General features: G+C 45.0%; 1 protein-coding gene across 1 annotated transcript in view; it reads right to left on the reverse strand.

Annotated features, from left to right (window-relative positions):
- Positions 1-22,081, reverse strand: part of ORC2 (origin recognition complex subunit 2) — a 92,489-nt gene extending 70,408 nt beyond the window's left edge. The window contains exon 1 of the mRNA XM_038749202.1: positions 21,960-22,081. The gene's annotated coding sequence lies outside the window, so the exon portion shown is untranslated. The remainder of the gene's footprint in view (positions 1-21,959) is intronic.
- Between the last annotated feature and the right edge of the window lie 862 nt (positions 22,082-22,943).

Genomic DNA, 22,943 nt, shown 5'->3' on the forward strand with positions numbered 1-22,943 from the left:
TATGTTTGTACAGATTTATTACTCTATTTATTTATTTATTTATTTTACTTGTACATATCTATTCTATGTATTTTATTTTGTTAGTATGCTTGGTTTTGTTCTCTGTCTCCCCCTTTTAGACTGTGAGCCCACTGTTGGGTAGGGACTGTTTCTATATGTTGCCAATTTGTACTTCCCAAGCGCTTAGTACAGTGCTCTGCACATAGTAAGCGCTCAATAAATACGATTGATGATGATGATGATGATGATTAGAACCCATGATGTTCTGACTCCCGGGCCTGGGCTCCGGCCACTAAGCCATGCTGCTTCTCTATTATATTGTTGTTGTACTGCTTCTCTGCTGAAATTTACTACTCTCAAGCACTTAGTCCAGTGCTTGGCACACAGTAAGTGCTCAATAAATACTACTGACTGTTTGATCAGCTGGACAATCACAGTGTGTGCATTCATTCACTCAATCGTATTTATTGAGCGCTTACTGTGCGCAGAGCACTGTACTAAGCGCTTGGGACGTACAAGTTGGCAACATCTAGAGACGGTCCCTACCCGACAGCGGGCTCACAGTCTAGAAGTGTACATGAGTTATACATCCTAGGTATTCATTTTGCCAACATTTGTTTTTAACCAATTACATCTTTGTTTTTCTTCATATTCCCATAGTATGTGTACCATCAACCAATCAATTGTATTTATTGAGGCTTACTGTGTGCAGAGCACTATACTAAGCGCTTGGGAAGTACAAGTTGGCAACACTGGGTCAAATACTGATGATGATAGTATATGAAAACTTAGTAAAAGAACAATAACAACAACAACAACAAAAACTACCAAGTTTCACTTTACCAGCCTACTAAAATCAATCATATTTATTGTGAACTTACTGTGTGCAGAGCACTGTACTAAGCGCTGGGGAGAGTACATTATTTGTGTCCTGCCCACAAGAGACATTAATATAAATACATAAATTATACAAATATATGTTGCCAACTTTTACTTCCCAAGCGCTTTGTACAGTGCTCGGCACACAGTAAGCGCTCAATAAATATGACTGAATGAATTACAGATATGTTAATAATGATAATAATAATTGCACTTGTTAGGCGCTTACTATGTGCCAAGCACTATATAAGAGCCGGGGTGGATAGAAATTAATGGGGTCATGGGGCTCGCAGTCTTAATCACCATTTTACAGATGAGGTAACTGAGGCACAGAGAAGTTAAGCGACTTACCCAAAGTCATCCAGCAGACAAGTGATGGAGCGGGGATTAGACCCCAGGTCCTTCTGACTCTGAGGCCTGTGGTCTAGGCCACCCTACTTCTCTAAGTGCTTCTCTAAGCGCTTAGTCCAGTGCTCTGCACACAGTAAGCGCTCAATAAATACGACTGATGATGATGATAAGTGCCGTGGGGCTGAAGGAGTGGGGGAAAGAAGGGTGCAAAGAACAGCAGAGAAGGGAATGGGAAAAGAATTAAAAACACTCAGTTCTGCCATTAGATTTGCTTGTATATTAGAGAAGCAGCGTGGCTCAGTGGAAAGAGCCCGGGCTTTGGAGTCAGAGGTCATGGGTTCAAATCCTGGCTCTGCCCATTGTCAGCTGTCAGCTTAACTTCTCTGGGCCTCAGTTTCCTCATCTGTAAAATGGGGATGAAGACTGTGAGCCCCCTGTAGGACAACCTGGTCACCTTGTAACCTCCCCAGCGCTTAGAACACTGCTTTGCACATAGTAAGTACTTAATAAATGCCATTATTATTATTATTATTATTGTACTGTATTATCCCAAGAGCTCAGTACAGTGTTCTGCAACTAGGAAGCCCTGGATAAATACCACTGATGGATCGATTTCCCTACATATCTTGGCTAGAATTCTACCTCAATTCCCTCATCCGGAAAATGGGGATTAAGACTGTGAGCCCCTTATAGGGCAACCTGATTACCTTGTATCCTCCCCTCCCACAGCGCTTAGAACAGTGCTTGGCACATAGTAAGCGCTTAACAAATGCCTTCATTATTATTCAGCGCTTAGAACAGTGCTTGGCACATAGTAAGTGCTTAACAAATGCCATCATTATTATTCAGCGCTTAGAACGGTGCTTTGCACATAGTAAGCGCTTAATAAATGCCATTATTATTATTATTATTGCATTGTACTCTCCCAAGAGCTCAGTACAGTGTTCTGCAACTAGTAAGCCCTGGATAAATACCACTGATGGATCGATTTCCCTACATATCTTGGCTAGAATTCTACCTCAGTTCCCTCACCTGGAAAATGGGGATTAAGATTGTGAGCCCCATGTGGGATGACCTGATTACCTCGTATCCCCCCGCCCCAGGGCTTAGAACAGTGCTTGGCACATAGTAAGCGCTTAACAAGTGCCATCATTATTATTCAGCACTTAGAACAGTGCTTTGCACATAGTAAGCGCATAATAAATGCCATTATTATTATTATTATTGCACTGTACTCTCCCAAGAGCTCAGTACAGTGTTCTGCAACTAGTAAACCCTGGATAAATACCACTGATGGATCGATTTCCCTACATATCTTGGCTAGAATTCTACCTCAGTTCCCACATCTGGAAAATGGGGATTAAGACTGTGAGCCCCTTAAGGGACAACCTGATTACCTTGTATCCCCCCCTCCCGCAGCGCTTAGAACAGTGCTTGGCACATAGTAAGTGCTTAACAAATGCCTTCATTATTATTTAGCGCTTAGAACAGTGCTTGGCACATAGTAAGTGCTTAACAAATGCCATCATTATTATTCAGCGCTTAGAACAGTGCTCTGCACATAGTAAGCACTTAATAAATGCCATTATTATTATTATTGCATTGTACTCTCCCAAGAGCTCAGTACAGTGTTCTGCAACTAGTAAGCTCTGGATAAATACCACTGATGGATCGATTTCCCTACGTATCTTGGCTAGAATTCTACCTCAGTTCCCTCAGCTGGAAAATGGGGATTAAGACTGTGCGCCCCATGTGGGATGACCCGATTACCTTGTATCCCCCCCTACAGCGCTTAAAACAGTGCTTGGCACATAGTAAGTGCTTAACAAATGCCTTCATTATTATTTAGCGCTTAGAACAGTGCTTGGCACATAGTAAGTGCTTAACAAATGCCATCATTATTATTCAGCGCTTAGAACAGTGCTCTGCACATAGTAAGCACTTAATAAATGCCATTATTATTATTATTGCATTGTACTCTCCCAAGAGCTCAGTACAGTGTTCTGCAACTAGTAAGCCCTGGATAAATACCACTGATGGATCGATTTCCCTACGTATCTTGGCTAGAATTCTACCTCAGTTCCCTCATCTGGAAAATGGGGATTAAGACTGTGAGCCCCTTGTGCGATGACCCGATTACCTTGTATCCCCCCCTACAGCGCTTAAAACAGTGCTTGGCACATAGTAAGTGCTTAACAAATGCCACCATTATTATTCAGTACTTAGAACAGTGCTCTGCACATAGTAAGTGCTTAATAAATGCCATTATTATTATTATTATTGCATTGTACTCTCCCAAGAGCTCAGTACAGGGTTCTGCAACTAGTAAGCCCTGGATAAATACCACTGATGGATCGATTTCCCTACGTATCTTGGCTAGAATTCTACCTCAGTTCCCTCATCTGGAAAATGGGGATTAAGACTGTGAGCCCCTTATGGGACAACCTGATTACCTTGTATCCCCCCCTCCCACAGTGCTTAGAACAGTGCTTGGCACATAGTAAGTGCTTAACAAATGCCTTCATTATTATTCAGCGCTTAGAACAGTGCTTGGCACATAGTAAGTGCTTAACAAATGCCATCATTATTATTCAGCGCTTAGAACAGTGCTTTGCACATAGTAAGCGCTTAATAAATGCCATTATTATTATTATTATTGCATTGTACTCTCCCAAGAGCTCAGTACAGTGTTCTGCAACTAGTAAGCCCTGGATAAATACCACTGATGGATCGATTTCCCTACATATCTTGGCTAGAATTCTACCTCAGTTCCCTCATCCGGAAAATGGGGATTAAGACTGTGAGCCCCTTGTGCGATGACCCGATTACCTTGTATCCCCCCTACAGCGCTTAAAACAGTGCTTGGCACATAGTAAGTGCTTAACAAATGCCTTCATTATTATTCAGCGCTTAGAACAGTGCTTTGCACATAGTAAGGGCTTAACAAATGCCGTCATTATTATTCAGCGCTTAGAACAGGGCTTTGCACACAGTAAGCGCTTAATAAATGCCATTATTATCATTAGAGAATGCTGCTAGAGGACTAAGAGCTTAACAAATGCCATTTGTTATTAGTTATCATTGTTATATTATTATTATAATTTGTTATCATTAGAGAATGCTGCCAGAGGACTAAGAAATGCAACAGTGCCAACTTCTCAGGATTCAGCCTGCTGTAGTGGCAGAAAAAAACGGTTTGTTGCAACGGGTACATGTTGTCAGAATGGGTGAATGCTTCAGCGGAAGTTTTCCTTAATATGAGGTTTTGTGAGAAGGCCAAAGCCGTGCGTTCTCCCAGAATTCCCACAGGACTGAGGCTGGTGGATTGACTGGGGCCTCCAAATGGTCCACGTCCTCCCCCTGGCCCGGAATGCCCTCCCTCCGCACATCCCGGCTCTGCCACTTATCAGCTGTGTGACCTTGGGCAAGTCACTTCACTTCTCTGGGCCTCAGTTCCCTCATCTGGAAAATGGGGATGAAGACTGGGAGCCCCATGCGGGACACTTTATTTTATTTTGTTAGTATGTCTGGTTTTGTTCTCTGTCTCCCCCTTTTAGACTGTGAGCCTACTCTAATTCTGGCTCTGCCACTTAATAATAATAATGATAATGATGGCATTTGTTAAGCGCTTACTATGTGCAAAGCGCTGTGTGACTTTGGGCAAGTCACTGAACTTCTCCGTGCCTCGGTTACCTCATCTATAAAATGGGGATTAAGACTGTGAGCTCCCCCGGGGGACAACCGAGATTGCCTTGTAATTACCCCTGCGCTTGGCACATAGTAAGCGCTTAACGAATACTATAATTATTATGATTGCTATTAACAAAAACCATCATTGTCATTGTTATTGCTACAGAGCCTGGCCCATAGTAAGCGCTTAAATATCATCATCATTATTATCATCATTATTACTACAGTGCCTGGCCCAGAGTAAGTGCTTAACAAATACCATCATTCTTTTTAATACTACAGTGCCTGGACCACAGTAAGCGCTTAAAACACTCCATCATTATTTTTAATACTACAGGACCTGGCTCAGAGTAAGTGCTTAATAAATACCATCATCATTATTATCATTATTATTACTACAGTGCCTGGCCCAGAGTAAGTGCTTAACAAATACCCTCATTATTTTTAATACTACAGTGCCTGGACCACAGTAAGCGCTTAAAACACTCCATCATTATTTTTAATACTACAGGACCTGGCTCAGAGTAAGTGCTTAATAAATACCATCATCATTATTATCATTATTATTACTACAGTGCCTGGCGCAGAGTAAGCGCTTAACAAATACCATCATTATTTTTAATACTACAGTGCCTGGACCACAGTAAGCGCTTAAAACACTCCATCATTACTTTTAATATTACAGTACCTGGCTCATAGTAAGTGCTTAGCAAATATCATCATCATTATTATCATTATTATTACTATAGTGCCTGGCGCAGAGTAAGCGCTTAACAAATACCATCATTCTTTTTAATACTACAGTGCCTGGACCACAGTAAGCGCTTAAAAAACTCCATCACTACTTTTAATACTACAGTACCTGGCTCATTGTAAGTGCTTAACAAATACCATCATTATTATTGTCATTATTATTACTATAGTGCCTGGCCCAGAGTAAGCGCTTAACAAATACCATCATTATTTTTAATACTACGGTGCCTGGACCACAGTAAGCGCTTAACAAACTCCATCATTATTTTTAATACTACAGTGCCTGGACCACAGAAAGCGCTTAACAAACTCCATCATTATTTTTAATACTACAGTATCTGGCTCATAGTAAGTGCTTAACAAATACCATCATCATTATTATCATTATTATTACTATAGTGCCTGGCCCAGAGTAAGCACTTAACAAATATCATCATTCTTTTTAATACTACAGTGCCTGGACCACAGTAAGCGCTTAAAAAACTCCATCATTATTTTTAATACTACAGTACCTGGCTCAGAGTAAGTGCTTAACAAATACCATCATCATTACTATCATTATTATTACTACAGTGCCTGGCCCAGAGTAAGCGCTTAACAAATACCATCATTCTTTTTAATACTACAGTGCCTGGACCACCGTAAGCGCTTAAAACACTCCATCATTATTTTGAATACTACAGTACCTGGCTCAGAGTAAGTGCTTAACAAATATCATCATTACTATTATCATCATTATTACTACAGTGCCTGGCCCAGAGTAAGCGCTTAACAAATACCATCATTCTTTTTAATACTACAGTGCCTGGACCACAGTAAGTGCTTAAAACACTCCATCATTATTTTTAATACTACAGTACCTGGCTCATAGTAAGTGCTTAATACCATCATCATTATTATCATTATTATTACTACAGTGCCTGGCCCAGAGTAAGCGCTTAACAAATACCATCATTATTTTTAATACTACAGTGCCTGGACCACAGTAAGAGCTTAGCAAACTCCATCATTATTTTTAATACTACAGTACCTGGCTCATAGTAAGTGCTTAATAAATACCATCATCATTATTATCATTATTATTACTATAGTGCCTGGCCCAGAGTAAGCACTTAACAAATATCATCATTCTTTTTAATACTACAGTGCCTGGACCACAGTAAGCGCTTAAAAAACTCCATCATTATTTTTAATACTACAGTACCTGGCTCAGAGTAAGTGCTTAACAAATACCATCATCATTACTATCATTATTATTACTACAGTGCCTGGCCCAGAGTAAGCGCTTAACAAATACCATCATTCTTTTTAATACTACAGTGCCTGGACCACCGTAAGCGCTTAAAACACTCCATCATTATTTTGAATACTACAGTACCTGGCTCAGAGTAAGTGCTTAACAAATATCATCATTACTATTATCATCATTATTACTACAGTGCCTGGCCCAGAGTAAGCGCTTAACAAATACCATCATTCTTTTTAATACTACAGTGCCTGGACCACAGTAAGTGCTTAACAAACTCCATCATTATTTTTAATACTACAGTACCTGGCTCATAGTAAGTGCTTAATACCATCATCATTATTATCATTATTATTACTACAGTGCCTGGCCCAGAGTAAGCGCTTAACAAATACCATCATTATTTTTAATACTACAGTGCCTGGACCACAGTAAGCGCTTAGCAAACTCCATCATTATTTTGAATACTACAGTACCTGGCTCATAGTAAGTGCTTAACAAATACCATCATTATTTTTAATACCACAGCGCCTGACCCATAGTAAGCGCTTAAACTCCATCATTATTTTAAATACTACAGTGCCTGGCACACAGTAAGCGCTTAACAACTACCACCATCAACATTATCATCATTATTATTATTACTACAGTGCCTGGCCCATAGGAAGCGCTTAACAAAGGTGGCTCAGTGGAAAGAGCCCGGGCTTTGGAGTCGGAGGTCGTGGGTTCAAATCACAGCTCCACCCATTGTCCGCTGTGTGACTCTGGGCACGTCCCTTCACTTCTCTGTGCCTCAGTTCCCTCATCTGGAAAATGGGGATGAAGACTGTGAGCCCCCCGTGGGACAACCTGATCACCTTGTAACCTCCCCGGTGTTTAGAACAGTGCTTTGCACATAGTAAGCGCTTAATAAATGCCATAAAAAAACCCAACTTACCATTACCACTGTTAATACTACAGAGCCTGGCTCATAGTAAGCACTTAACAACTACCATCATCACTATTATTACCATTATTATTACTACTACAGTGCCTGGCCATAGGAAGCGCTTAACAAACTCCATCATTATTATTAATACTACAGTGCCTGGCCCAGAGTAAGCGCTTAACAAATACCATCATTATTACTACTACTAAAGTGCCTGGTCCAGAGTAAGTGCTTAACAAATACCATCATTATCATTATACCATCATCATCAATCAATCAACCAATCGTATTTATTGAGCACTTACTGTATGCAGAGCACTGTACTAAGCACTCGGGAAGTACAAGTTTACTACAGAGCCTGGCCCATAGTAAGCGCTTAACAACTACCATCATCATCATTATTAATGCCATCATCATCATCATTACTACAGTGCCTGGCCCATTATAACTACAGTGCCTGGTCCAAAGAAAGTGCTTAATAACTTACCATTATTATTATTATTATTATTATTATTATTATTATTACTACTACTACCACAGTGCCTGGCCCACGGTAAGCTCTTAACAATTACAATCATCATCATCATCATCATTAGGAGAAGCAGCGTGGCTCAGTGGAAAGAGCCCGGGCTTTGGAGTCAGAGGTCGTGGGTTCAAATCCCGGCTCCGCCACTTGTCAGCTGTGGGACTTTGGGCAAGTCACTTCACTTCTCTGGGCCTCAGTGACCTCATCTGTAAAATGGGGATGAAGACTGGGACCACCCTGTGGGGCAACCTGATCACACTGTAAACTCCCCAACGCTTAGAATGGTGCTTTGTACATAGTAAGCGCTTAATAAATGCTATCATTATTATTATTATTACTACTACTACTACAGTGCCTGGCCCAGAGTAGGTGCTTACAAATACCATCATTATTATTAACACTACAGTGCCTGGCACCTAGTAAGCGCTTAACAAATGCCATCATTATTACTATCATCATCATCATTATTGATACCATCATTATCATTCATTCACTCATTCATTCAATCGCATTTATTAAGCGCTTACTGTGTGCACAGCACTGTACTAAGCGCTTGGAAAGGACAAGTCGGCAACATATAGAGACGGTCCCTACCCAACAGCGGGCTCACAGTCTAGGAGGGGGAAGTTATCACTAGTCTAACTACAGCGCCTAGCCCATAGTAAGCGCTTAAAAACTACCAACATCATCATTATTAATGCCATCATCATCATCATCATTATTACTACAGTGCCTGGCCCATATAGTAAGCGCTTAACCACCACCAACGTCATTATTAACATTATTATCACTACAACAGCGCGTGGCCCGTAGGAAGCGCTTAACCAAGCCCGTTCTGCTCCTGACAGTGATGATTCATTCATTCATTCATTCAATCGAATTTATCGAGCGCTTACTGTGGGCCGAGCACTGGACTAAGCGCTTAAGCTAAGCCTGGGCCTCACAACGATAATAATAATAATAATGATGACATTTGTTAAGCGCTTACTATGTGCAAAGCACTGTTCTAAGCGCTGGGGAGGATAGCAGGTGACTAAATTGTCCCCCGGGGGGCTCACAGTCAATCCCCATTTTACAGATGAGGTCCCTGAGGCTCAGAGAAGTGAAGTGACTCGCCCAAGGTCACACAGCAGACATGGGGCGGAGCCGGGATTCGAACCCCTGACCTCTGACTCCAAAGCCCGGGCTCTTTCCACTGAGCCACGCTGCTTCTCCAATGATTCCCAATCAACCAATCCAACAGGGAAGGGACGGGAAGGGGCTATTAACCGTATTCATTCAATTCATTCGCTCAGTCGTATTTATTGAGCGCTTACTGTGTGCAGGGCACTGTACTAAGCGCTTGGGAGGTACAAGTTGGCAACCTATAGAGACGGTCCCTACCTGACAATGGGCTCACAGTTTAGAGGACTATGCAGGGGCTGCGTGCGTTCAGTATGGGCAGGAAGGTGTGAGCCCATTGTTGGGCAGGAATTGTCTCGATTTGTCCTCTCCCGAGCGCTCAGTCCAGTGCTCCGCACACAGTCGGCGCTCAATAAATACGACTGAATGGATTGTCTCTCTCTCTGTTGCCCATCTGTCCTTTCCCAAGCGCTCAGTCCAGTGCTCCGCACACAGTCAGACCCTTCAGCCACTCTCCCAAGTGGTTATTAATAATAATAATAATAATAATAATAATGGCATTTGCTAAGCGCTTACTATGTGCAGAGCACTGTTCTAAGCGCTGGGGGGGATACAAGGTGATTAAGTTGTCCCACGTGGGGCTCCACAGTCTTAATCTCCATTTTACAGATGAGGTCACCGGGGCTCGCAGAAGTTAAGTGACTCGCCCAAGGTCACACAGCAGACAGGTGGTGGAGTCGGGATTCGAACCCATGACGTCCGACTCCAAAGCCCGGGCTCTTTCCACCGAGCCACGCTGCTTCTCTGCGCAGTCAGCGCTCAATAAATACTGTGGGATGGATGAATGAATGAATGAATGAATGGATGGATGGATGGATGGATGGAGGGTCTCGATGTGTTGCTGACCCGTGCTCTCCCGAGTGCTCAGTCCAGCGCTCTGCACGCCGGCAGCGCTCAGTAGATAGTAGGGAATGAATGAATGAATGGGTGAATGAATGAATGAATGGGTGAATGAATGAATGAAGGGTCTCTTTGTGTCGCTGACCTGTGCTCTCCCAACCGCCCAGTCCAGCGCTCTGCACGCAGTCAGCGCTCAATAAATATGATGGAATGAATGAATGAATGAATGGAGAGTCTCTGTTGCTGATCTGTCCTCTCCCAAGCGCTTAGTCCAGTGCTCTGCACACAGTCAGCACCCAGTAAATACTACGGAATGAATGAGTGGATGAATGAATGAATGAATGGATGGATGGATGGATGGATGAAGGGTCTCTGTGGCTCTCCCAACCGCTCAGTCCAGTGCTCAGCGCACAGTAGTAAGCGCTCCATAAATACTACGGGATGAATGAATGAATGAATGGAGGGAGGGTCTCTATGTGTTGCCGAGCTGTGCTCTCCCAACCGCTTAGTCCAGTGCTCAGTGCACAGTAGCCAGCGCTCAGTAAATACTAAGGAATGAATGAATGAATGAATGGAGGGTCTCTACCTGTTGCTAAGCTGTGCTCTCCCAACCGCTCAGTCCGGCGCTCGGCACACAGTCAGCGCTCAGTAAATACTATGGAATGAATGAATGAATGAAGGGTGTCCATGTATTGTTGAGCTGTGCTCTCCCAACCACTCAGTCCAGTGCTCAGCACACAGTAGTCAGCACTCAGTAAATACTAAGGAATGAATGAATGAATGAAGGGTCTCTGTTGCTGACCTGTGCTCTCCCAACCGCTCAGTACACAGTCAGCCCTCAGTAAATACTATGGAATGAATGAATGAATGAAGGGTGTCCGTGTGTTGCTGAGCTGTGCTCTCCCAACCACTCCGTCCGGTGCTCAGCACACAGTAGTCAGCGCTCAGTAAATACTATGGAATGAATGAATGAATGGATGGTCTCTGTTGCCGACCTGTGCTCTCCCAACCGCTCAGTACACAGTCAGCCCTCAGTAAATACTATGGAATGAATGAATGAATGAAGGGTGTCCGTGTGTTGCTGAGCTGTGCTCTCCCAACCACTCAGTCCAGTGCTCAGCACACAGTAGTCAGCGCTCAGTAAATACTATGGAATGAATGAATGAATGGATGGTCTCTGTTGCTGACCTGTGCTCTCCCAACCGCTCAGTACACAGTCAGCCCTCAGTAAATACTATGGAATGAATGAATAAATGAATGAAGGGTGTCCATGTGTTGCTGAGCTGTGCTCTCCCAATCACTCAGTCCGGTGCTCAGTACACAGTAGTCAGCGCTCACTAAATACTACGGAATGAATGAATGAATGGATGGATGGTCTCTGTTGCTGACCTGTGCTCTCCCAACCGCTCAGTACACAGTCAGCCCTCAGTAAATACTATGGAATGAATGAATGAATGAAGGGTGTCCATGTGTTGCTGAGCTGTGCTCTCCCAACCACTCAGTCCAGTGCTCAGCACACAGTAGTCAGCACTCAGTAAATACTACAGAATGAATGAATGAATGGATGGTCTCTGTTGCCGACCTGTGCTCTCCCAACCGCTCAGTACACAGTCAGCGCTCAGTAAATACTATGGAATGAATGAATGAATGAAGGGTGTCTATGTGTTGCTGAGCTGTGCTCTCCCAACCACTCAGTCCGGTGCTCAGTACACAGTAGTCAGCACTCAGTAAATACTACGGAATGAATGAATGAATGGATGGTCTCTGTTGCTGACCTGTGCTCTCCCAACCGCTCAGTACACAGTCAGCCCTCAGTAAATACTATGGAATGAATGAATGAATGAATGAAGGGTGTCCATGTGTTGCTGAGCTGTGCTCTCCCAATCACTCAGTCCGGTGCTCAGCACACAGTAGTCAGCGCTCACTAAATACTACGGAATGAATGAATGAATGGATGGATGGTCTCTGTTGCTGACCTGTGCTCTCCCAACCGCTCAGTACACAGTCAGCCCTCAGTAAATACTATGGAATGAATGAATGAATGAAGGGTGTCTATGTGTTGCTGAGCTGTGCTCTCCCAACCACTCAGTCCGGTGCTCAGTACACAGTAGTCAGCACTCAGTAAATACTACGGAATGAATGAATGAATGAATGGATGGTCTCTGTTGCTGACTTGTGCTCTCCCAACCGCTCAGTACACAGTCAGCGCTCAGTAAATACTATGGAATGAATGAATGAAGGGTGTCCATGGGTTGCTGAGCTGTGCTCTCCCAACTGCTCAGTCCAGTGCTCAGCGCACAGTAGTCAGCGCTCAGTAAATACTACAGAATGAATGAATGAATGGATGGTCTCTGTTGCTGACCTGTGCTCTCCCAACCGCTCAGTACACAGTCAGCGCTCAGTAAATACTATGGAATGAATGAATGAATGAATGAAGGGTGTCCGTGTGTTGCTGAGCTGTGCTCTCCCAACCGCTCAGTCCGGTGCTCAGCACACAGTAGTCAGCGCTCAGTAAATACTATGGAATGAATGAATGAATGGATGGTCTCTGTTGCCGACCTGTGCTCTCCCAACCGCTCAGTACACAGTCAGCGCTCAGTAAATACTACGGAATGAATGAATGGATTGTCTCTATATGTTACTGAGCTTTGCTCTCCCAACCGCTCAGTCCAGTGCTCAGCACACAGTAGTCAGCGCTCAGTAAATACTACGGAATGAATGAATGAATGGATGGTCTCTGTTGCTGACCTGTGCTCTCCCAACCGCTCAGTACAGTCAGCGCTCAGTAAATACTATGGAATGAATGAATGAATGCAGGGTGTCTATGTGTTGCTGAGCAGTGCTCTCCTAACCGCTCAGTCCAGTGCTCAGCACACAGTAGTCAGCGCTCAGTAAATACTATGGAATGAATGAATGGTCTCTGTTGCTGACCTGTGCTCTCCCAACCGCTCAGTACACAGTCAGCGCTCAGTAAATACTATGGAATGAATGAATGAATGAAGGGTGTCCAGGTATTGTTGAGCTGTGCTCTCCCAACCGCTCAGTCCAGTGCTCAGTGCACAGTAGTCAGCGCTCAGTAAATACTACAGGATGAATGAATGGAGGGTCTCTGTTGCTGACCTGTGCTCTCCCAACCGCTCAGTACACAGTCAGCGCTCAGTAAATACTATGGAATGAATGAATGAATGAAGGGTGTTTATGTGTTGCTGAGCTGTGCTCTCCCAACCGCTCAGTCCAGTGCTCAATACACAGTAGTCAGTGCTCAGAAAATACTACGGAATGAATGAATGAAGGGTCTCTGTTGCTGACCCGTCCTCTCCCGAGCGCTCAGTCCAGTATTCAGCGCCCAGTAGTCAGCGCTCAGAAAATACCACGGAATGAATGAATGGAGGAATGAATGAATGAATGCTGAGCTGTCCTCTCCCAACCGCTCAGTCCAGTGCTCAGCGCACAGTCAGCGCTCAGTAAATACTACGGAATGAATGAATGGGTGAATGCATGAATGAAGGGTCTCCATGTAATAGTAATAATAGTAATGATGGTATTTGTGAAGCGCTTACTATGTGCAAAGCACTGTTCTAAGCGCTGGGGAGGTTACAATAATACCAATAATAATGATGGTATTTGTTAATCGCTTACTATGTGCAAAGCTCTGTTCTGAGTGCTGGGGAGGTTACAATAATAATAATAATAATAATAATAATAATAATAATGGTATTTGCTGAGCTGTCCTCTCCCAACCGCTCAGTCCAGCGCTCAGCGCACAGTCAGCGCTCAGTAAATATTATGGGATGAATGAATGAATGAATGAAGGGTCTCTATGTGTTGATGAGCTGTGCTCTCCCCACCGCTCAGTCCAGCGCTCTGCACACAGTCAGCGCTCAGTAAATACTGTGGGATGAATGAATGAATGGATGAATAAATGAATGAAGGGTCTCTGCGTTGCTGAGCTGCACTCTCCCAACCGCTCAGTCCAGTGCTCAGTGCTCAGTAAATACTATGGAATGAATGAATGGATGAATGAAGGGTCTCTCTCTGTTGCTGAACTGTGCTCTCCCAACCGCTCAGTCCAGTGCTCAGTGCTCAGAAAATACCACGGAATGAATGAATGGAGGAATGAATGAATGAATGCTGAGCTGTCCTCTCCCAACCGCTCAGTCCAGTGCTCAGCGCACAGTCAGCGCTCAGTAAATACTACGGAATGAATGAACGGGTGAATGCATGAATGAAGGGTCTCCATGTAATAATAATAATAGTAATGATGGTATTTGTGAAGCGCTTACTATGTGCAAAGCACTGTTCTAAGCGCTGGGGAGGTTACAATAATACTAATAATGATGGTATTTGTTAATCGCTTACTATGTGCAAAGCTCTGTTCTATGCACTGGGAAGGTTACAATAATAATAATAATAATAATAATAATAATAATAATAATAATGGTATTTGCTGAGCTGTCCTCTCCCAACCACTCAGTCCAGCGCTCAGCACACAGTCAGCGCTCAGTAAATACTATGGGATGAATGAATGAATGGATGAATAAATGAATGAAGGGTCTCTGTGTTGCTGAGCTGCACTCTCCCAACCGCTCAGTCCAGGGCTCAGTGCTCAGTAAATACTACGGAATGAATGAATGGATGAATGAAGGGTCTCTCTCTGTTGCTGAACTGTGCTCTCCCAACCGCTCAGTCCAGTGCTCAGTGCTCAGTAAATACTACGGAATGAATGAATGGATTGTCTCTATGTGTCGCTGACCTGTCCTCTCCCGAGCGCTCAGTCCAGTGCTCGGCACACAGTAGTCAGCGCTCAGTAAATATTACGGGATGAATGAATGAATGAATGAATGGAGGGAGGGTCTCTATGTGTTGCTGACCTGTGCTCTCCCAACCGCTCAGTCCAGTGCTCAGCGCACAGTAAGTACTAAGGGATGAATGAATGAAGGGTCTCTATGTGTTGCGGAGCTGTCCTCTCCCAACCGCTCAGTCCAGTGCTCTGCACACAGTCAGCGCTCAGTAAATACTACGGAATGAATGAATGGGTGAATGAACGGATTGTCTCTATATGTTGCTGAGCTGTGCTCTCCCAACCGCTCAGTCCAGTGCTCAGCGCACAGTAGTCAGCGTTTAGTAAATACTACGGAATGAATGAATGAATGAATGGTCTCTATATGTTGCTGAGCTGTGCTCTCCTAACCGCTCAGTCCAGTGCTCAGCGCACAGTAGTCAGCGTTTAGTAAATACTACGGAATGAATGAATGAATGAATGGTCTCTATATGTTGCTGAGCTGTGCTCTCCTAACCGCTCAGTCCAGTGCTCTGCACACAATAGTCAGCGCTCAGTAAATACTACAGGATGAATGAATGGATGAATGAATGAATGAATGAATGGAGGGAGGGTTTGCTGAGCTGTGCTCTCCCAACTGCTCAGTCCAGTGCTCAGCACACAGTAGTCAGTGCTAAGTAAACACTATGGAATGAATGAATGAAGGGTGTCTATGTGTTGCCGAGCTGTGCTCTCCCAACCGCTCAGTCCAGTGCTCAGCGCACAGTAGTCAGCGCTCAGTAAATACTAAGGAATGAATGAATGGATGGATGAATGAATGGATTGTCTCTGTTGCTGAGCTATGCTCTCCCATCCGCTCAGTACAGTGCTCTGCACACTGTAGTCAGCGCTCCATAAATACTATGGGATGAATGAATGAATGAATGGAGGGAGGGTCTCTATGTGTTGCCAAGTTGTGCTCTCTCAACCGCTCAGTCCAGTGCTCAGCGCACAGCAGTCAGCGCTCAGTAAATACTAAGGAATGAATGAATGGATGAATGAATGGATTGTCTCTGTTGTTGAGCTATGCTCTCCCATCCGCTCAGTACAGTGCTCTGCACACAGTAGTCAGTGCTCAGTAAATACTATGGGATGAATGGATGGATGAATGAATGAAGGGTCTCTATCTATGTGTTGCTGAGCTGTGCTCTCCCAACCGCTCAGTCCAGTGCTCAGCGCACAGTAGTCAGCGCTCAGTAAATACTACAGGATGAATGAATGGATGAATGAATGAATGAATGAATGAAGGGTCTCTATGTGTTGCCGAGCTGTCCTCTCCCAATTGCTCAGTCCAGCACTCTGCACACAGTAGTCAGCGCTTAGTAAATACTACGGGATGAATGAATGGATGGATGAATGAATGAATGAATGAAGGGTCTCTATGTGTTGCTGAGCTGTGCTCTCCCAACCGCTCAGTCCAGTGCTCAGTGCACAGTAGTCAGTGCTCAGTAAATACTACGGAATGAATGAAGGGTCTCTATGTGTTGCCGAGCTGTGCTCTCCCAACCGCTCAGTCCAGTGCTCAGCGCACAGTAGTCAGCGCTCAGTAAATACTAAGGAATGATTGAATGGATGAATGAATGGATCGTCTCTGTTGCTGAGGTATGCTCTCCCATCCGCTCAGTACAGTGCTCTGCACACAGTAGTCAGTGCTCAGTAAATACTATGGGATGAATTGACGGATGGATGAATGAAGGGTCTCTATCTATGTGCTGCTGAGCTGTGCTCTCCCAACCGCTCAGTCCAGTGCTCAGCGCACAGTAGTCAGCGCTCTCTAAATACTACGGGATGACTGAATGGATGAATGAATGAATGAATGAATGAAGGGTCTCTATGTGTTGCTGAGCTGTCCTCTCCCAATCGCTCAGTCCAGCACTCCACACACAATAGTCAGCGCTCAGTAAATACTATGGGATGAATGAATGAATGAATGAATGAATGAAGGGTCTCTATGTGTTGCTGAGCTGTGCTCTCCCAACCGCTCAGTCCAGTGCTCAGCGCACAGTAGTCAGTGCTCAGTAAATACTATGGAATGAATGAATGGGTGAATGAATGAATGAATGACTGGATGAACTTGTACTTCATTCATTCAATGGTATTTATTGAGTGCTCACTGTGTACAACTGACTGACTGAATGAATGGCTGAACTTGTACTTCATTCATTCAATCGTACTTATTGAGCGCTTACCGTGCACGACTGACTGAATGAATGACTGGATGGACTGACTGAATGAACTGTACTTCATTCATTCAATCGTATTTACTGAGCGCCTACTGTGCACAACTGGCTGAGTGAATGAATGACTGGCTGAACTTGTACTTCATTCATTCAATCGTATTTATTGAGCGCTTACTGTGCACGACTGACTGACTGACTGAATGACCAGATGGACTGACTGACTGAATGAACTTGTACTTCATTCATTCAATCGTATTTATTGAGCGCTTACTGTGCACGACTGACTGAATGAATGGCTGAACTTGTATTTCATTCATTCAATCGTATTCATTCAGCACTTACTGTGCACGACTGACTGTATGGATGAATGAATGGATGAACCTGTACTTCATTCATTCAATCCTGTTTATTGAGCGCTTACTGTGCACGACTGACTGACTGAATGACTGGATGAACTTGCACTTCATTCATTCAATGGTATTTATTGAGCGCCTACCGTGCACGACTGACTGACTGAATGAATGAATGGCTGAACTTGTACATCATTCATTCAATCGTATTCATTGAGGGCTTACTGTGCACGACTGACTGTATGGATGAATGAACGGATGAACCTGTACTTCATTCATTCAATCCTGTTTATTGAGCGCTTACTGTGCACGACTGACTGGCTGAATGACTGGGCGAACTTGTACTTCATTCATTCAATGGTATTTATTGAGCGCCTACCGTGCACGACTGACTGACTGACTGACTGAATGAATGAATGGCTGAACTTGTACTTCATTCATTCAATCGTATTCACTGAGCGCTTACTGAGCACGACTGACTGACTGTATGGATGAATGAATGGATGAACCTGTACTTCATTCATTCAATCCTGTTTATTGAGCGCTTACTGTGCACGACTGACTGGCTGAATGACTGGGCGAACTTGTACTTCACTCATTCAATGGTATTTATTGAGCGCCTACCGTGCACGACTGACTGGCTGAATGAATGACTGGCTGAACTTGTACTTCATTCATTCAATCGTATTTATTGAGCGCTTATTGTGCACGACTGACTGACTGACTGAATGGATGAACTCGTACTTCCCAAGTGGTTAGTCCGGTGCTCTGCGCCCAGTAAGCGCTTAATAAGTACGAATGAATGAATGAATGGGTGGATGAATGAATGAATGACTGAATGGATGGATGAACTCATACTTCCCAAGCGGTTAGTCCGGTGCTCTGCGCCCAGTAAGGGCTCAATAAGTACGACTGGATGAATGAATGAATGAACTCGTACTTCCCAAGCGGTTAGTCCGGTGCTCTGCGCCCAGTAAGGGCTCAATAAGTACGAATGAATGAATGAATGGATGAATGAATGGATGAACTCGTACTTCCCAAGCGGTTAGTCCGGTGCTCTGCGCCCAGTAAGGGCTCAATAAGTACGAGTGAATGAATGAATGAATGAATGGATGAATGAATGACTGAATGGATGAACTCGTACTTCCCAAGCGGTCAGTCCGGTGCTCTGCGCCCAGTAAGGGCTCAATAAGTACAACTGAATGAATGAATGGATGGATGAATGAATGACTGAATGGATGGATGAACTCATACTTCCCAAGCGGTTAGTCCGGTGCTCTGCGCCCAGCAAGGGCTCAATAAGTACGACTGAATGAATAAATGAATGGATGACTGAATGAATGACTGAATGGATGGATGAACTCGTACTTCCCAAGCTGTTGGTCCAGTGCTCTGCACCCAGTAAGCGCTCAATAAGTACAACTGAATGAATGAATGGATGGATGAATGACTGAATGACTGAACGAATGGATGAACTCATACTTCCCAAGCAGTCAGTCCAGTGCTCTGTGCCCAGTAAGAGCTCAATAAGTACGACTGAATGAATGAATGGATGAATGAATGAATGAATGGATGAACTCGTACTTCCCAAGCGGTCAGTCCGGTGCTCTGCGCCCAGTAAGCACGACTGAATGAATGAATGAATAGATGGATGGATGAACTCGTACTTCCCAAGCGGTCAGTGCGGTGCTCTGCGTCCAGTAAGGGCTCAATAAGTACGACTGAATGAATGAATAGATGAATGGATGAATGAATGAATGGATGAACTCGTGCTTCCCAAGCAGTCAGTCCGGTGCTCTGCGCCCAGTAAGGGCTCAATAAGTACGACTGAATGAACGAATGGATGAATGAATGAGTGAATGAATGGATGAATGAATGAATGAATTGATGAATGAATGAATTAATGGATGAACTCGTGCTTCCCAAGCGGTCAGTCCGGCGCTCTGCGCCCAGTAAGGGCTCAATAAGTACAAATGAATGAATGGATGAATGAATGAGTGAATGAATGAATGAGTGAATGAATGGATGGATGAATGAATGGATGGATGGATGGATGAATGAATGAATGGATGAACTCGTGCTTCCCAAGCGGTCAGTCCGGTGCTCTGCGACCAGTAAGGGCTCAATAAGTACGACTGAATGAATGAATAGATGGATGAATGAATGAAAGGATGGATGAATGAATGGATGAGTGAATGGATGAACTCGTGCTTCCCAAGCGGTCAGTCTGGTGCTCTGCGCCCAGTACGGGCTCAATAAGTACGAATGAATGAATGAATAGATGGATGAATGAATGAATGAATGAATGGATGAACTCGTGCTTCCCATGCGGTCAGTCCGGTGCTCTGCGCCCAGTAAGGGCTCAATAAGTACGAATGAATGAATGAATGGATGGATGAATGAATGAATGAATGAATGAATGGATGAGTGAATGGATGAACTCGTGCTTCCCAAGCGGTCAGTCCGGTGCTCTGCGCCCAGTAAGGGCTCAATAAGTACGACTGAATGAATGAATAGATGGATGAATGAATGAATGGATGAATGAATGGATGACTGAATGGATGAACTCGTACTTCCCAAGCGGTTAGCCCGGTGCTCTGTGCCCAGTAAGGGCTCAATATGTACGAATGAATGAATGAATGGATGAATGACTGAATGGATGAACTCGTACTTCCCAAGCGGTTAGTCCTGTGCTCTGTGCCCAGTAAGGGCTCAATAAGTACAACTGAATGAATGAATGGATGAATGGATGAATGACTGAATGGATGAACTCGTACTTACCAAGCGGTTAGTCCGGTGCTCTGCGCCCAGTAAGGGCTCAATAAGTACGACTGAATGAAGGAATGGAAGGATGAATGAATGAATGAATGAATGGATGGATGAACTCGTACTTCCCAAGCGGTTAGTCCGGTGCTCTGTGCCCAGTAAGCGCTCAATAAGTACGAATGAATGAATGAATGGATGGATGACAATGAATGACTGAATGGATGGATGAACTCGTGCTTCCCAAGCGGTCAGTCCGGTGCTCTGCGCCCAGTAAGGGCTCAATAAGTACGAACGAATGAATGAATGAATGAATGAATGACTGAATGGATGAACTCGTACTTCCCAAGCAGTCAGTCCGGTGCTCTGCGCCCAGTACAGGCTCAATAAGTATGACTGAACGAATGAATAGATGGATGAATGAATGGATGGATGAATGAATGACTGAATGGATGGATGAATGAATGAATGGATGAACTTGTACTTCCCAAGCGGTTACTCCCAGTCCGGTGCTCTGTGCCCAGTAAGGGCTCAATAGGTACGACTGAATGAATGAATGAATGAATGACTGAATGGATGAACTCGTACTTCCCAAGCGGTCAGTCCGGTGCTCTGCGCCCAGTAAGGGCTCAATAAGTACGAATGAATGGATGAATGAATGAGTGGATGAATGAATGGATGAATGAATGAATGAATGGATGAATGGATGGACGAACTCGTGCTTCCCAAGCGGTCAGTCCGGTGCTCTGCGCCCAGTAAGGGCTCAATAAGTACGACTGAATGAATGAATGGATGGATGAATGAATGGATAAATGAATGAATGAATGGATGAATGGATGGACGAACTCGTGCTTCCCAAGCGGTCAGTCCGGTGCTCTGCGCCCAGTAAGGGCTCAATAAGTACGACTGAATGAATGAATGGATGAATGAATGAATGACTGAATGGATGGATGGATGAACTCGTACTTCCCAAGCGGTCAGTCCGGTGCTCTGCGCCCAGTAAGGGCTCAATAAGTACGACTGAATGAATGAATAGATGGATGAATGAATGGATGAATGAATGGATGGATGAATGAATGAATGGATGAACTCGTGCTTCCCAAGCGGTCAGTCCAGTGCTCTGCGCCCAGTAAGGGCTCAATAAGTACGAATGAATGAATGAATAGATGGCTGAATGAATGAATGGATAAATGAATGGATGAACTCGTGCTTCCCAAGCGGTCAGGCCGGTGCTCTGCGCCCAGTAAGGGCTCAATAAGTACGAATGAATGAATGAATGGATGGATGGATGAATGAATGACTGAATGGATGGATGAACTCGTGCTCCCCAAGCGGTCAGTCCGGTGCTCTGCGCCCAGTAAGGGCTCAATAAGTACGAATGAATGGATGAATGAATGGATGGATGGATGAATGAATAAATGAATGAATGACGGGGAGGGGGGGTCCGTGTACCTGCGTGTCGCTGGTGTAGGCGGTGTCCCGGGCGCTCAGTCCAGGCCTCACCTGAGGAGGAGGGAGGAGGAGGAGGAGGAGGAAGCCGTGGGCGTGTCGTCTGTCTGTCTGTCTGTCTGCCCGCGTGCCTGCCTGCCGTCGTGCCTGCGGTCGCCTCAGCCTCCGCCGCCTCGGCCTCCCCGGCGGCGGCGGCCTGAGGGAAAGGCGCGCGCCGGGGGCGGGGGGAGGAGGAGGGGGGAGGGCCTCCCTCCCCCTCGACCAATGGGAGGCCGCCGGCGCCCGGAGCGACGGCTCCGCCAGCCAATCGGCGCCCGGAGCGGCCTCCCCCCTCCCCTCCCGTCCACCTCCCCTCGTGGGGGCGGGCGAGGACGCGGCGCGCGCGTCACCGCTTCCGCTTCCGGCAGGGCGGAGGGCGGCGCGCGCCGGGCGTCGCGCCGTTGCCCCGGCGACGCGGGCACGTGCGGCGGCGGCGGCGGCGGCGGCGGCGGCGGCGGCGGCGGCGGCGGCGGCGGCCCCGCGCCCCCGCAGCAGCGCCGCCTAGTGGGAAGAGCGCCCTCCTCCCTTCCTTTATTCGATAATAATAATGATAATAATGATGATGGCATTTATTAAGCGCTTACTATGTGCAAAGCACTGCTCTAAGCAATGATCGCATTTATTATTATTATCGCTATTATCATCTTGTTGGTATGTTTGGTTTTCTTCTCTGTCTCCCCCTTTTAGACCGTGAGCCCACTGTTGGGTAGGGACCGTCTCTGTGTGTTGCCAATTTGTACTTTTTTTTTTTTAATGGCATTTATTAAGGGCTTACGATGTGCAAAGCACTGTTCTATGCGCTGGGGAGGTTACAAGGTGATCAGGTTGTCCCTCGTGGGGCTCACGGATTTAATCCCCATTTTACAGATGAGGGAACTGAGGCCCGGAGAAGTGAAGTGACTTGCCCAAAGTCACAGAGCTGACAATTGGTGGAGCCGGGATTTGAAC

The sequence above is a fragment of the Tachyglossus aculeatus genome, chromosome 7, assembly GCF_015852505.1.
Source record: "Tachyglossus aculeatus isolate mTacAcu1 chromosome 7, mTacAcu1.pri, whole genome shotgun sequence".
NCBI lineage: Eukaryota > Metazoa > Chordata > Mammalia > Monotremata > Tachyglossidae > Tachyglossus > Tachyglossus aculeatus.